The 16,167-nt window shown below is 30.9% G+C and overlaps 2 protein-coding genes across 3 annotated transcripts in view; one reads left to right on the top strand and one right to left on the bottom strand.

Moving 5' to 3' along the window:
* Positions 1–16,167, bottom strand: part of LOC115875498 (beta-alanine transporter) — a 934,216-nt gene that overhangs the window by 72,656 nt on the left and 845,393 nt on the right. For both annotated transcript variants that reach the window (XR_004049013.1, XR_004049014.1), the window contains exon 11: positions 2,354–2,524. The gene's annotated coding sequence lies outside the window, so the exon portion shown is untranslated. The remainder of the gene's footprint in view (positions 1–2,353; positions 2,525–16,167) is intronic.
* LOC115875507 (prolactin-releasing peptide receptor-like) overlaps positions 1–16,167 on the top strand; it is a 329,200-nt gene that overhangs the window by 56,576 nt on the left and 256,457 nt on the right. The gene's annotated exons all lie outside the window — the stretch shown is intronic.

Raw genomic sequence — 16,167 nt, 5'->3', positions numbered from 1 at the left:
ACGTGTTAATAATTTTCATATAAAATATCATAGCTAAGTAAGAGTGTACTGTACGAATCAAATTATAACTTATAACGTTAAATAAAAAATAATTTTGACTACAATATGTGGGATAATTGTGATATCAATAAGTGATAATTTACCAGGTTATTAAATCTGTTGTCTCAAAAATTATAAAATAAAAGCGTACCTTGTGTATCAAACTTAAGAGACTTATCTGTATATAGTTTTTTATGATGTAAACAGGTAGGTAGGTATTCTCCAGACTAACAGAAGTGGATGCAGATGACTATGGCAGGAGAAGTCTTCGATATCAGCCAAAAGAACGATTGTAATGTCAGGAACACTGTGTTAAGGTCTGCATAGGTCCATACAAAATGAAAGTGGGTGAAACATACAATAATTACTGCATTATTACTGCATACCATGTGGTAATTACTGTGTACCATGTGGTAGTTACTCTATAAATAAAAAATAGTTCTCAGGACAGATACTCAATAAAAAAAACAACTTACGGTCTGAAAATCAGCACTACATAAATATATTCAAACCATATGCCGATCCAAACCAGTAATTAAATACTCAAATAAACGAAATAAAAAACGGAAATAACTGAAATAGAATTTAGTTAGATAGGGCTATATAAAATGGCGGATAAACTTACGGTGATCATTCCAAGAAGAAACCAAACAAATACGATCTATACTCTGGATTGCATACTTTACAAGGTTTTCAAATTTCCAAATCGGATACCCATGCAATGGAAATCGAAAAGTGGATTCAGAGTGCTTTTCACTGGAAAATTTGTCGGACGCCGAAACACGCGTCTTCTTCAGATCCAAATTCTCAGAAGAAAAGACCTTCTTCTCAGTTTCAGAACCGAAGCCAAAACCTTTTCACCACAGACAAAATGAGAGAGAAAAAAGTGATATCATATGATCGAAATCATTAGAACAGAAAATCGCAATCCACAGCGAAGTGAGATTCGGACAAGTGAAATGCAATTAAGGAAGTTTGGCATATAGTGAATAGATGGCGCTAATAAACAGGACAAGTGAACTGTAATAAATGAAGTTTGACATCTAGCGAATAGATGCGCTAATAAAAATTAAATATCGAGACAAGTGAGCTGTAACAAATGGAGTTTGGTATCTTTGGCATCTAGCAAATAGATGGCGCCAATACTAAGAAATTTAAATAAAAATAGATTTTTAAATTCAATTTTATTAAAGGAAATAAAAAATGCTACTGTATTATTTGCCGTATCCAATTCTAAAAGCAACCCTCAAAAAATTTAACTTTAATAACTTGCCTAAATGTTAAATACGTACTCATTGATTCCTTATGAACAAATATAAAAAAGTTCATATAAACATGGATGCGGAAATGCAAAGTTTTAAAGTTACAGGAAGTTAACACTTTTAAAAAACAGGCCTTTTGTAATTGTCTTAAATACCATTATTTTTGGGTGGAATTTGCTGGGGGTAGCACTGTATATCTGTGTAATACATTTTAACAAAATTTAGTAATAAATCACATTAAAAAATTAAATATATTTTTTTTTGTTTTAATTTTATTAATTGTGATTAATAAATAAAAAAAAAATAAAATTGCGTTTATCTTATCGATGAGATCGAAATGTATCAAGATACAGTTTTTAATCGGCCATTAAATGACCTACACATTTTTGCTAATATGAGGAAAAAAGTCAGTGGCGCACATGTTTTTTAAAAAAAATATTTCAGTGGTAACCCATATGCACGTCCCTGGTGAATCTGTCGACACTTTTTATAGCATGAAAATATATGTAGCACTCATAGTATATCTAAAATTATAATATAATAATAGTTCCCGTATATAGCGTTTAACGCCTTGGGAGTAGCAACGTACAGCTTGCCATACTAGAGCCGTTCGGTATACAAGGAAGGTAAAAAAAGGTGCCCGGTGGCGTAGGGGTACCTACAGTTCTCGTCTACCAATTCAAAGGTTGTGGGTCCATCCCACAGCCGGCATTTCATCAGCCGACTATTTTTAATAAAATAAAAATAGTTTAGGTACCTAGGTCGACTCAGCCTTAAATTAGTACTTGGGATTCACAATCCTGAGGTAATAATAAGCGGTTGAAGCGTAATGCTATCCACATTACCTTCTTTGTATATAAAATTATAATAAATAAAAAAGAAATAAAAACTTTTACTTCCTGTAGCTACAAAACAAAGTAGAATCGGACCCATGTGGATATGAAAAATAAATCTTTTTTTTGTGTGAGGAATCTCCCCACGAGAGATGACACATGTTTTTTGAAACACCCTGTATAATGAGTAATATTCTTATAAGGCTATTAAATACTTACTTAAACATCTGCTAAGATGGTGCAACGGCAGCTACATGCAGAATACTATAAGTAAGCAAGGATAGATAGAGTCATCCAAATCAATTTTCTTCTTCTTGTTCTCCAACACTCTCTATCTTGTACCGCTAGAGAAGCTTCTTGTAGACCGTGAGCATTAATTTATTTTGGCTTCTAAAACAATAAAATATTATCTTTGAATTTTATTATATGAAATCGCAATAATTTTCAGAAACAGTTAATTAGAAAATTTTAAACGTTAAAATAATAACTCGAAATATTACATTCAATACTGTTTTTGAAAATAACAGAACATCTTGTAAAAATCTATTCATACACACCAACAAAAATAGTTTATTATCATTATTTTGAAAAATAAACCTGGATAGGATATTTTCATTTAAAAATGAATCTAATGGTGTTCTCAAATTTAAATTGCTCGATTTTTGTATTTCTAAAAACAGGAAAAATACAAAATATATAACTATTTTAGGATTATTAATAAAATTAACAAAATCTTTCTTGTGGTATATTATTGTAAATTTGAGATGCTTATGCGTATCAATTTAAGGTATATCGGTAGTATTTAAATACAGGTTGGTAAACAAGATCTACTTTTCAATGCACAACATTTTTTAAACTATTTAGGTAACTATGTTTTTTGACTATGCTTATGTTTAAGTTAATATAATATTTTTAAATTAACCCCGTATACTTCTGGGCTATGAAAAATATTTTGTGTTTTTTTACCCGACTCTAAAGCAACAAAGATCATTAAGTAGCAAAAAATATATGAATTAATGTAGGAATTTCTGTAATCTCAAATCAGACAAAGCCTGTTTAAATGAATACAAAATAAAATATAATCCTTGCATAAAATATAAAATTTTTAAGTGTTAATTTTGTATAGGTTAACGGTTATTTTTGTATAGGTATTATAAAGATCAAAATGTAAGTTATGAAAATGAGAAAATGATAATAATCCAGAAATAATAGGGAATTAATATCATAGCATTAAAGAAATCTAGCCCTTAATCGATTCATAAAATAAAGTAATATTTTATGTAGTAATCCGCTTGACTTCCCATTTTATAGCATATACAAGTTTTTCGCATATAGGTAGTTATATCCTAAGTTAAAATTCCAGTTTTATTTTTTGGAAGTCTGCGAGATACTTACTTTCAGCACCAACATAAATAACTTTTAAGTTTTTTTTTATAGATTTTGCAAGTAAGATTATAAAAATTTTGAAATCTACACTATTTCGAGAACACTTTAAATCCATTTTATTATCGACCTATATTTAATACAAATTTGCTTGTTTAAGATTTTTATTAAAATTGCTGGGTTTTAAATAGAGTAATACATATTCTTTATGCTATACGCTAAGGAGCTAAAAGCCTGATTCAGCCTTTATTAAGGCTGATTCTCACTATACCTTCCGTTTCCATTCCATATCCATTCCGTATTTTTGATTGTATTCACGCTATACGTATGCTTCCGTTCCGTATCAGTTTCATATGTTTTATTGCACAATTTATATCATTATCAGTTTAATTTCAAAAATTTGTATCTTTTAAAAAAGGTAATAGATTTAATTAAGAGGTAAAAGAATAAATAAATATCAGCAAAATGTTAACAGAGCTGGTACAAATGTAAGAAGTTGACAACGCTGTTTCCGATACGCTTCAGTCCGTCCGCCAAAAAAATGAATGGAAGAAAAGGATATGGAACGGAAGGGAAAGAGAACGGATAGTGTGCATTGTCCTGTTCATTTATATGATACAATATTTTATGTAAATGGAAGGGAAACAGAAGGTAGCTGATACGGAAGGTATACTGAGAATGAACCTTAAAGCGGTCTCAGCAATTTTAACATACTCGTACATACTTTATAAATGTCAAAATTTGACTTGTAATATGTGAGGCTATTTAGACAGTGTTGCCAACTTTTCGAAATATAATTTCCCACGAAGACGATCACCGATTACAAATAATACATAAACATTTTCCCTATTCCCCCTGGATCTCGAAATTTTCCATGAGTTGGCAACACTGTATTGAGAAGATCAATTTCTATCAAGCAAAGTAAAAAATACTGGGGTATTATTGATCGGTAATAAATATCAAAAGTTGTTGTAATTTCCGCTGAAACAGGAAGTGACCGAAAACAATTGAATACGTCAATCAAACCTAATTTATGTCATATACTAAAATACCAAATCTTATTTTTTATCTGAAAAAATAAAAAAGTAATAGATGAGTAAGCCACTTTTAAAGAACACCAGGTATATTTTGTATAAGTACTAAAGGGTTAAAGGATTATCATTATTTCAAGCCGGCATATTTGAATTACTTCGTATATCCTAAACACCATTTCGAATCAATACCTACGGCTAAATTTAACAAACACCTGGATTTCACGTACAACAAACGGATTTATGAAATTACTTTAGCAGCACGTTCACCGGTAAACAACACATCGATCACAAGTGTTTCAATTATTTTTCTAAAACTTTCCATTAAATAAAGGAAACAAGAAGCGACAGCCGTTTCCATTGGGAAATGTTTTGTGCAGTTTGTTTGATAAGTAAACAATGGCTACGTTTCGACGTTTGTAACGTGGCCCAGTGCATATCAAAAGGTTTTTTTTCGACAAAATTACTAGTTGTTTCTAAAAAGGATGGAAAACAAGCTCGTTAGATTTGAGCCAAACTAACACAAGTTACATAAAAGCCGGGGACATTTCGTTAACTGAAAAATAAAAAGTTATTTTTTTTTGTAAAATACCACTGCGTATCCAATCAGAAACTAGCCTGTTAGTGACTTTTCACTCGTAAAATAAATGTTCATATATACAGAGTGTGTTTCTTACGGTGTTCTCTATGGGTATCTTGGAAACTACTGGAGTTAGAGAGTCGGTTAAAATGGGGAAAGAATTGCAGTTTTGTGGGGTCATAAATATGCGCCTTTCAGATTTTTGAAAAAGTTCATAGTTTACTAGATATTTCGAAAAAAAAACTTTGGCTATTTTAAAAATTGTCCCTAATTCCATTATAGTCTATTTTAGAGAAAAAAAATTCAGATAAAAGTTGTAAATAATTACATCCCTAATGAGTTTGTGTTCTCCGATTTTTTCTAAAGCCTGTCATTTTTGACATATGCCACAAACATGGTTTTTTAATTGGAAACCATACTTGGCCATGACTTCATAACAAGCGCCATTTTTAAGCTTTTCAGCGATATAAGCTATAATATGTTTTTATTTCGAAAAATTACTGTGTTATAGCCAATTCTTATCTTTCTTGAATAACTTCACTTAGTTGGTATGGTATTCTTATTCTGTTTTGATTTATAACTTATAAAAAGACAGAATATTTTATTAAACGGTTCTTTACAATTTACATTACACAAACTAAAACTTAATAAACTTCTCCCGTACCGCCTCTCGAGTAATTAATATTCTCCTCTCTTAATTCATAAATTCTTTTGTAAACCTTGTTAACCATACCGCATAAAAAATCTAAAATGGATAGGTCAGGTGATCGAGGAAACTAACCTCTTCCTATCCCTGAGATTGCATAATAAATAATAATAATAGCTCCCGTATATAGCGTTTAACGCCTTGGGAGTAGCAAGGTACAGCTTCACATACTAGAGCCGTTCGGTATGTGTATCCGGTATGTGTATCCGGTATGTGTATTCCATTGGGCGTTGTGTGACCTGCAGTTTTCATATGATGTCCGTTTTAAGTGTCCAGCTTTTGCATGGTCGAATGTTTTCTTCTTTAGATAGAGTGGCATTCTAGATTTGAATATGATTGAGTTTCTTCCATAAGTACTCCATGCATATAGATATCCCGAGCTTTTCTTTCCACTAGTTAGTTGTGCATTACTTTAGTTTTTGTTAGATTCATGTTGAGACCCACTTTATTGCTGGCTGTATTTAGTTCCATTAATTTGTGCTTGTAGTTCTTCAGGACTATTGGCAATTAGGACGAATTATAGATGGTTAAGATATTCTCTATCTACTTTTAGTCCTGTCTTTATTCTTCTATCTACTTTTAGACCTGTTGGTCCAGTACAGTTGACGAAATATTTCTTCTAATGTTACTGTAAACAGCTTTGGGGATATCGCGTCTCCTTGTCATACTCCTGTGCCAGTTGTACAGTTGTAGTGACACGATGCATAGCCTATAGTATATGTTAATATACACCACTGGGAATAGAAGCAATGGAAAATGATATTGCAGACATCCATTAGTGGATCAGAAGAAGTGAACAAGAAATGCATCTTTAAAACAGAGTTCTAAACATGTTTTGAAAAATTTCAAATAAATATTTACAAGTTTGAAATAAAAGTAATTGGTTTAAATTGTCTTTTCTTTTGAAATGTTTTACACTTTTTATGTAACACCTTCTACATATAAAATTATGAATCAAAATGTAAATGTTCTATAGAAAAATAAATAGAGTTTTTACGAAACCATACACGTGTTGAAATCACATTTTAAAAATTCAGACAAACATGAAATAAAAAGTAAAAAATATGAAAAAAAAACAGCTTTATTTTTTTCCATTTGCCAAAAAAATTGTTTATTCGGCATCGATGACGTAACAGCGGGAAATCGAAAAAATGAAAATCTTTAAGCATGGGTGTATTGTTGTTTTAACGATGTCGATGTATGGGATTTACATCATTATAAATAACTTTCATTCAAATATGTTTTTAAATTAGAATTGCTTCAGAATTTTGTTTTAGTTATTTATTTAGTTTTTGGTTAATTCAATTGTTATTCACAGGCTACTTAGAAAAACGAACACCTTAAAATTTCCATGTAAATTAGTTCAATATATTTTGTTATAGTTTGGAGAAGAATTGTAAACTCAGTTAACAACGACAACCAAAAAGTAAAGAGGCAACAAAGTAATGAAGAAGAGAGATAACATCACGTATTGGGCTTTTCTGTCACAGAACTTTTTTATTATTGACATTTTGAGAAAAATGCATTCTTCACAAAGCAAAAAAATCTAAAATGGTTAATCTCGTTTATACTTTTCCAAATTTCCATACCGTTTTAGAGAAAAACATTATTAACAAAATTTATTTAGTTCAATGGCTACGGAAAGGGTGATGGTTATCGGAAAAAGTGATATTATAATAACATTAAAGTAAAAACTAACGTTAATCAAAATTAATAATAACCATGTATCAAAGAGTATAATCGAACTGATAATACCATAGTAACGCCTTTTAACTTTTAGGACTTAAGTTTCATTCAGAACCTCGAAATCAGTGGAATAAATTAGTAGTTTCAATTAGCCGTAGAAGTTTGTTCACCTAATTTTAATGTAAGCATTCAGAACGTCATAATTAATGGTAGTAATTTTCAATTACTAGAAAAGGTTAACAAACTTTTGACTTTTCCGCTAATTATACTTCAGTCCCATTTTGGCCTATGACAAAGAATATACCTAGCTAGAAAAAGAATGGACTCTGCCATACTGAAAAATGGTCCTACAGAAGTGGCGCCATCTATTGAGTAGGGCTTGTTTTAAATGGATTGAAGCGCGGGCTTTCTAAATGAGCGTATTTATTGAATTTTACTCTAAAATAATTAAATTTGATTATTATATCTTATTTTTTACACAAATTCAACAATACTAATAACAAGTATCGTTGTGATGTGTAAAAAATAAGATTTAACAGTATAATTTATACAATTATTAAATAAAATTAAAGCCAAACATGTGAAATATTATTTATTTAAAGTTTTTATTTATAAGTCAAATATTTCACCTAAACATCGTTTATTATAATAAAACAAAACCAACGTAATACGCCCAAAGTTTTGTAAATGGAGTAAATATAAATAGGTACTTAAATGATGGCAAAAATAAAAGACTTACATTATATTTTTAGGGCCACAAACAAAAGGAATTGTCTAATTAAAACACATATAACAAATTATAGTTTGAAAAACGTTTTGATAATCATTTATTTGATAATATTATGATTGGCGCTATGACAACGACAATATTTTTTGAGAATTTGACAATAATATGACAATGGCCGTTGGAAACTATGGAAACTACAAAAAAATTCTGATTTAACGCCATCTGGTAATAACTAGTAGCAACTTCTTAACCTAAAAATTAATTGCACTACCACCTAGTGCCTAGGGCTGGAACTATTTTATTTGAGATTTCCATGGAAACGGTGGAACCGCTTTTGCTATTTCACTTTCCCGCCCCTGGCCTATGATTATCACCCGTCAAGAAAAATTTTGGTTAGAAATCAAAAGTTTATTGTTTTATAAGCTAAATATTATGCTTTCTGCATGGATACAACAGACTACCGCAAGCTGTTGCTAAGATATTTTATTATTTTAATTGTGTTTTTTAGACATTGTGAATGATCGTAAAGTAAAAAGTATAAAGTGTAATTGAAACCACTAATTTATTCCACTAATTGGGAGGTTCTGAATGAAGCTTTAGAGAAAATTGAACTATATTTTCATTAGAGATTAAAAATCACTGTCTTTTGGGATTATGCGTATTCGTTTCTGAAAAATGACGGTATTCCATATTATTAGGGATAATATTCCATATGTTTTGGTTACTTTCCTTTAATAATATAGCTATAGTGTATATTTCAATAACAGTGATATTAGAAAACTAATAATAAACTATATTTCGTGGGTGAGCAACAGCGGGTCTTTGATCCTAAAATTGATGTAAATCCTTACTGTTTTCTTCAAAAGTGAATATCTTCAATAAAAATAAAGCAACCAAATGAATCAAAAAACAAACTATCGAGAAAATATACACCTTGATAATAAAGTGGTTTTTAAATTTCTTAATTTGTTAAACCAATCCACAGGTTGCTTCAAACTTTCGACAAAATAACATTTTGCTTTCCCTCGTATGCTAAGTAAACATAGTATAGTAAAATCAAACGAACCAATAAGCTTCATTCAGAACTTCGCAATTAGTGGAATAAATTAGTGGTGTCAATTTCACTCTATACTTTTTAGTTTATGATCACTAACAATGTCTAAAAAACAATTAAAATTAATAGAATATCCTAGCAACAACTTGCTGTAGTCAGTTGTATCTATAGAGAAAGCCTAATATTTAGCTTATAAAGAAACCAACTTTTGATTTTTAACCACAATTTCTCTTGACGGAAGATAATCAAAGGCCAAAATGACATTTCTCGCAAATTTTGAAGTATAATTAGTAGAAAAGTTAAAAGTTTGATAACTTTAGTAGATAAGCAAGGGGAATTCGGCCGCAAAATCCCATGCTTTTTCTTATGAAGGTCCATTCTGTCGTTTTTGGTACCCAAGTGGTGGGGGTAATTTTTCTGACGGAAGTAGGCGTGGTCTAGGAATGGGTAAAGGGGCGGGGAGAGCTTCATAAGTAAAAGATAAGATTTTGCCGGCGAAGCTATAGAACAAAATATAATAAACTTTAAAATACATTAAATCTTTAAAGTGTGAATTTTTCGTCCCTCAATTTTCAGTTTTCGGGGCTCGACATATTTTACTTATAGCAAAAAATTTAAGATATATATCCGTAGTTTAAGATAAAAGTCCAGGTTAAAGAAATAAATGAAGCATAAAAAAGGCATAGAACAGGCTTACTTTCTGCCCTAACCAAAAAAGTAAAAGCTTATTTGCAAGCGACATAAAAACGGAAAACCAATACAATCAAATTACGCTAAGAAAAAAGGTGTGGCATTATTTTTACGATGTCAATGTCCGATACCTTTTGCAGATAACACTGGTCTGCAAAGACAATTTTTTTTTCTTGAGCCCTGAAAAATGGTAACGATCGGAGGTTACAAAGGAGCGTCGTAACTCGGGCTCTATGTGAGCTAGGGTGCTCAAACTCGAAATGTAGATATTTCATGATCATTTGAACACGTTTAGTGCATCACAAAACCCCATCATCAATGAATCAAATCAAAAAATCGCCTGATTTAAATGAAATTTGGTATGTGGATAGATTGGACCATGGTCACCGGGATTGTAAAAAAACAGCATTAATTAATTTTGAATTTTGCTATAAAAATAAAAATAAAATTCAAAAAATAGAGTTTTTGAAAATCTCGAAAACCGTTTGGGGTAAAGAGCTAAAAATTTAGTTGAATTATTTTGATTCGACACCAAATCGATCCCATGAGTGCGAGTCAAAAATGCCGCGGGGGCAGATTTCCATTGCAGATTTCCTACGTTAATATACAGGGTGGTGGTCCGAACTGTATTCGGGAAACTTCGGCAGCATATTCTGCAGATAAAAATAAGTAAAAAGTTCGTATAAACGTATGTCCTAAAATGCTTATTAGTTTCGGATATACAGGGTATAGAAGTTTCATTTTTATTTCGGTTTTTTCCAAATAATTTATGAAGTAACGTCAATATTTGGGTGAAAATTGGTGTCTGGGAGTTTTTTGATATGAGAAATTTGATTTTGATGTCAATAGATATCAAAATGTAGTGGGCGCCACCTACATATTTTTTAACTGGTTTAAAGACTAATAACTTTTCGTCTGTACCTGTATAAAACTACCGAGTAAAAAAATATATATTTACGACATTTTTTACGAAAAAACAGTATCTTGGTAAAAATCGTTACGCGTAATGGTTTTCGAGATATTTGGAATCGGAATTATCAACGCCTATCATCAGTGACATAAATTAAACATAGTTACTAAATAGTTATTAGACTGAAATCATAAATTTGAAATATTCGAGGAAATATTTTTGTGTCAAAAGTTCAACAGAAACTGTTTTAACATCATTTTTTTCGCAAAAAAAAGTATGATTAATTTAAAAAAGCCAAAATTTCCCAAATTTATTATTTCAGTCAAATAACTAGGTATCTACTCAACGTGTTTATTTTTTGTCAATAATGACATGTATTGACTATTTCCATTCTAAATATCTTGAGAACGGTTGCTCGTAGCGATTTTTACCAAGAGACATTTTTTACGTAGAAATCACGGAAATGTATATTTTTTCACTCAGTAGTTTTATACAGGTACGGACGAAAAGTTATTACACTTCAAAACAGTTAAAACACTTGTAGGTGGCGCCCCCTACAAATAGGAGTCATATTGACATGAAAATCAAATTTCTTATGTCAAAAATCTCCCAGACACCAATTTTCACCCAAATATGGACGTTACTTCAGAAATTATTTGGAAAAAAATCGAAATAAAAATGAAACTTCTACACCCTGTATCTCCGACACTAAGCATTTTAGGACATACACTTATACGAACTTTTTTACTTATTTTTATCTGCAGAATATGCTGCCGAAGTTTCCGTAATACAGTTCGGACCACCCTGTATATGCTTTAAAATATATTGGGACAATAATATCGCCCCATTGCTGTCAAAAGTCACTAACTTACTTTTCATTACTTCCGAGAAAAACGGGTTTAAAGATGAATTGCATTTCATAAAGATGTTATAGTTAGTAACTATTCGGTATTAAAATAAAACATAAATAGCTAGAAATCGTAGTTAATGACTTTTCAATCGATTCTCCGCTTCAAAATATAGTTAGTGATTGAATTTGGTTGTTCGGAAAAATGATAGTTAGTGACTTTTGGCGGCAACCCCCCAGAATGATATATTCTATAAATTACAACCCAAAAATTATTTCAAGGGCAAAGAAAAACAAGCCTGTATTTTTTTGACGAAAAGCAAAAAATAAAGCTTGTTTATTTGCCGGCGACATGAAAGTGGAAAACCAATACAATCAAATTACTTTAGCGAAGTGTGTGTGTGCGTTGTCGTTATTTTAACGATGCCGATGTGCGAGTTGTAGATCATTATAAATGACATTCGCGGCACAGTTTTCCAACTGAAATACAGGCGTCGCTCAAGACCTTTCCAATCTTCACGCCGAATAATATTTGCTGGGACGTCGCTTGAATAAACAAAAGGGCTATTTTTAGTATAAGCATTTGTTTATCGAAGAGCGGAAAAAATAAATAGAATAAAAAAGTCACGATTGGATTTTTACGCAAGAGATAAATGTAGCTGTAAATGTACGGTTCATATCAAATAAATTTTCAATTACGTCATCGAGGGCGCGATTTTTAAATTCATTGTTGCCAACCATGAACATATTCTGTACCGTGCTGACTTAGTGGAATTTAAATTTTCCGCTGGGAATTGAGGTGGCAGCTCTGCTGTAAAAAATGTCAAGTTGCCTCATTTATTTATTTACTTCCTGATATTGTCATTCGTTTTGACACTTTAGTTTTTTATTACGAGCTTGTGATACTTTAAGCTTAAAAATGTTTACTATATGACCTTGCAGTTGAACATTGTTCTTTTTAGAACCTCTTTTAGTGCGAAGTGTACAAGATATTATCTTAATAACCGTAAAAAATTCATCGCAACTTTTTCAGAATATTTGGAACGGGAAAGCGGTAGTAATGACCCCTTATGTCCCTTAAGTGCTGTTAAGAAAGTGAGTTTTGTTAATGTAAATAATAACTGTTTATATATTTATAATTAATTTATTTTTGTTTCCCAAAATACTTTGATTAAAAGAAAATATATAAAAGTATGTACTGTATCGGTCAAGCTTAATCACGTGACTAAAAGTTTATTTGATATGAACTGTATATGATAGTTCTATTAAAAAACTATAATTTAATAACGATTGGATAGTTCCTTTATACATTACAAAACATTGAACTGTCCAGATATTGGCTTCCCTGTTTATTTTAGAGTGAAGTTTTAAATGGGTTTTCTCAAGGTCTGAATTTGTTGAATACACAATACATGTCAAATTTGAACAATTTTGAACAAGCCGATTTTACGTAATTTATGAAAAACTGCATCTATTTTTAAATTAAAACTGACCTAACCTAACCTAACAGGTAACAATGCAAAACCAGGCAAATGCCAATGTACCTTAAGTTATTTTAAGTTTTCATCCCATAATTTTGTCAATATTTTGTATTTTCTAAATGTCAGGCTTTTGCATCATTTGAACCAGTTTTAAGTTACAAAAATACATTTCGGGGATACTAAGGGTTGGTATTCTAACGTAGTAGTGTAGACAGCACAACAAATTATATTTGACAATGATAAAAAGATTCAAGTATAAAGTTTCATTTCAAGAACCCCGCAATTAGTGGTTTCAATTACACTTTATACTTTTTAGTTTACGATCATTCACAATGTCTAATATTTACTTTATAAAACAATAAACTTTTGATTTCTAACCAAAATTTTTCTTGACGGGTGATAATCAAAGGCCAAAATGACATTCCTCGCAAATTTTGAATTACTACAGTGAAAGCTCTCCTCGCGGACAGCTCCAATAAGCGCACATCTCCCTTAACCGGCAAAGTTTGCTGGAACCGAATTTCAGCATATGATTTTCAATGTTAAATGCTATCCGATAAGCGGACGCTCTTTTAAATGGATGCGGACACTAGATTATTCCGGTATGCGACTAAAAATCTCCTATAAGCGGACGCGGAACTCTAATAACCGGACAATTTTTCGTGTCCGCGTACATTATAGTCGGTAATTACCCGTTTTATATTAGGTTATTCCCCTATCTAGTATGCATCGCGTTTGTGTTGATATTTTGTCGTTAGTTCAGATAGCGCTGTTATTGGTATAGTAGTTATTTTGTGAAGTTAAAGTTAAAATGGCACCGAAAAAAAGAATGATTTCCTTAAAGGAAAAGATGGAAATTGTTAGTGTTTTAGATAAAGAAACAGTTTCAGTTCGTAAATGAACAAAAAGGTTTAATATTGGAAAAACGCAAGCTGCTGAAATAGCCAAAAATAAGGAAGATATCAGAACTAAATGGCAATCTGGAATGAATACAAATCAAAAAACAAGATTTTCGGAAAAAGAAGGTTTTATTATAGACCTATGCTTTAAGCGGACATCTCCCATAAGCGGAAAAAATTACTGGAACCGTCAGTGTCCGTTTATGAGAGCTTTCACTGTACCACTAATTATGACGTTCTGAATGCTTACATTAAAATTAGGTGAACAAACTTCTACGACTAATTGAACTACTAATTTATTCCACTAATTGCGAGGTTCTGAATGAAGCTTTAAGCTCGGTTTCAATTACACTTTATACTTTTTAGTTTACGATCATTCACAATGTCTAATACCTATTTACCTTATAAAACAATAAACTTTTGCTTCCTTACGACAATTTCTCTTGACGGATGATAATTAAGGCCATAATGACATTCATCGCAAATTTTGAAGTATAATTAGTGGAAAAGTTAAAGGTTTGTTAACTTTTTGTACTAATTGAAAATTACTACCACTGATTTTGACATTCTGAATGCCTACATTGAAATTAGAGGAACAAACTTCTACGCTAATTGAAACCACTAATTTATTCCACTAATTTGGATGTTCTGAATGAAGCTTAATAGGTTCAAATTTGACATGTATCTGAGCTTAGGCAGGCCTTTAAAAAACCTATTTACGACTTAGATGTAAAATTAATAGGAGATCCAATATTTGGACAGTTCAAAATTTGCATGGGATTTCCTATTTTTCAAATGACGATGCACCACTTCTTCTAGGGTTTTTTTACACCTTATTCCAGGGTCTATCGAAAACGCTGATAGAATACGTGTTATAGAAATGTACTTATTCAAATCTTGGTTGGATGATTGGTTTATTGCTTGTATTATCATTGTTTTTTTGCATAAAATTAGCCAACAAGAGATGCCGAGATGTTCAAGATATATTTCTCTCCCACAAATTAAAAATATTGCTAATTTTTTAAATTAAAAAAATAATTTAAATAATTAGGAATATTTTCAATGTTTCGTTCAATTTTTTTTCAAATTCTTCTATTATAAGAATGATTCTAATCACGATACTCTAATTGTATCTATTTTAATTAAACCTGAGTAGAAAAAATAAACCAATTAGTAAATAATATCTTCTTATCAATTAATTTCTTTCGGGTTTTGACTCTCAAAACTTATTATTATATTTATTACTTTATTAAAATTATTGTAGTTTTCGATAGAAAACGAAAGACCTTATTACCGAATATAATTATAAACTATATTGATAGTCTCTGCAATTTGTATCAAAAACCGAATACAAAACGAAATTGTTAGTCATTAGTGTCGGATATTTTCGTTAATAAAACAAAAGTCATAATGATGGAGATAGCTGAAACTAGGAATTGTCGAGCTCTAGAAATTTTAACCGGTTTGTCTTTCTGATACTTATAATTTAATTTTGAACAGGAAATACGCTTTTCGTCCAGTTTTAATTTTTCATTCACGAAATCCGACGAAATACTAAAGTCATTTAATTAGTCTTTTGCACAACTTGAATATAGAAAATTGAAAATTCAGTAGAGTATATTTAATATAATCAAACTGATACGTGCTTAAAGTTAATTTCTTATTATTTATAATACTAGAAGAAAGCTCAGATAAATGGAGTATATTTTAGATTTATGTACGTAATAAATGTACTAGGCTGAAGTTAGCTAAACAAGCTATTTTCTATTTCAATTTAGCACTGGAATTCGCCTTTTTGTAATTTTGATTAATATTATTTTGTTTTGATTGTATACTTAATCTTTAAGAGTCATTACGCTGTACTTTCGGGTTGCTCTCAGGGGTCGGGTAAAGCGGGTGCGTGGCCGAAGGAAATATATATATTATATTTCAGAAATCAGCCTAGGGCCGACCCTGTCGTGTTAAGCCACACCCAAAATTCCAAACACACGTGCTTTGATTAAGGCTTGATTAAGGTTTGCATTTTCCATAAAATAGCG

This window comes from Sitophilus oryzae, unplaced genomic scaffold, assembly GCF_002938485.1.
Source record: "Sitophilus oryzae breed Bouriz unplaced genomic scaffold, Soryzae_2.0 scaffold_1389_pilon_pilon, whole genome shotgun sequence".
NCBI classification, from domain to species: domain Eukaryota; kingdom Metazoa; phylum Arthropoda; class Insecta; order Coleoptera; family Curculionidae; genus Sitophilus; species Sitophilus oryzae.
The sequence above is the reverse complement of the archived record's forward strand: the minus strand, read 5'-3'. Positions and strand labels throughout refer to the sequence as shown.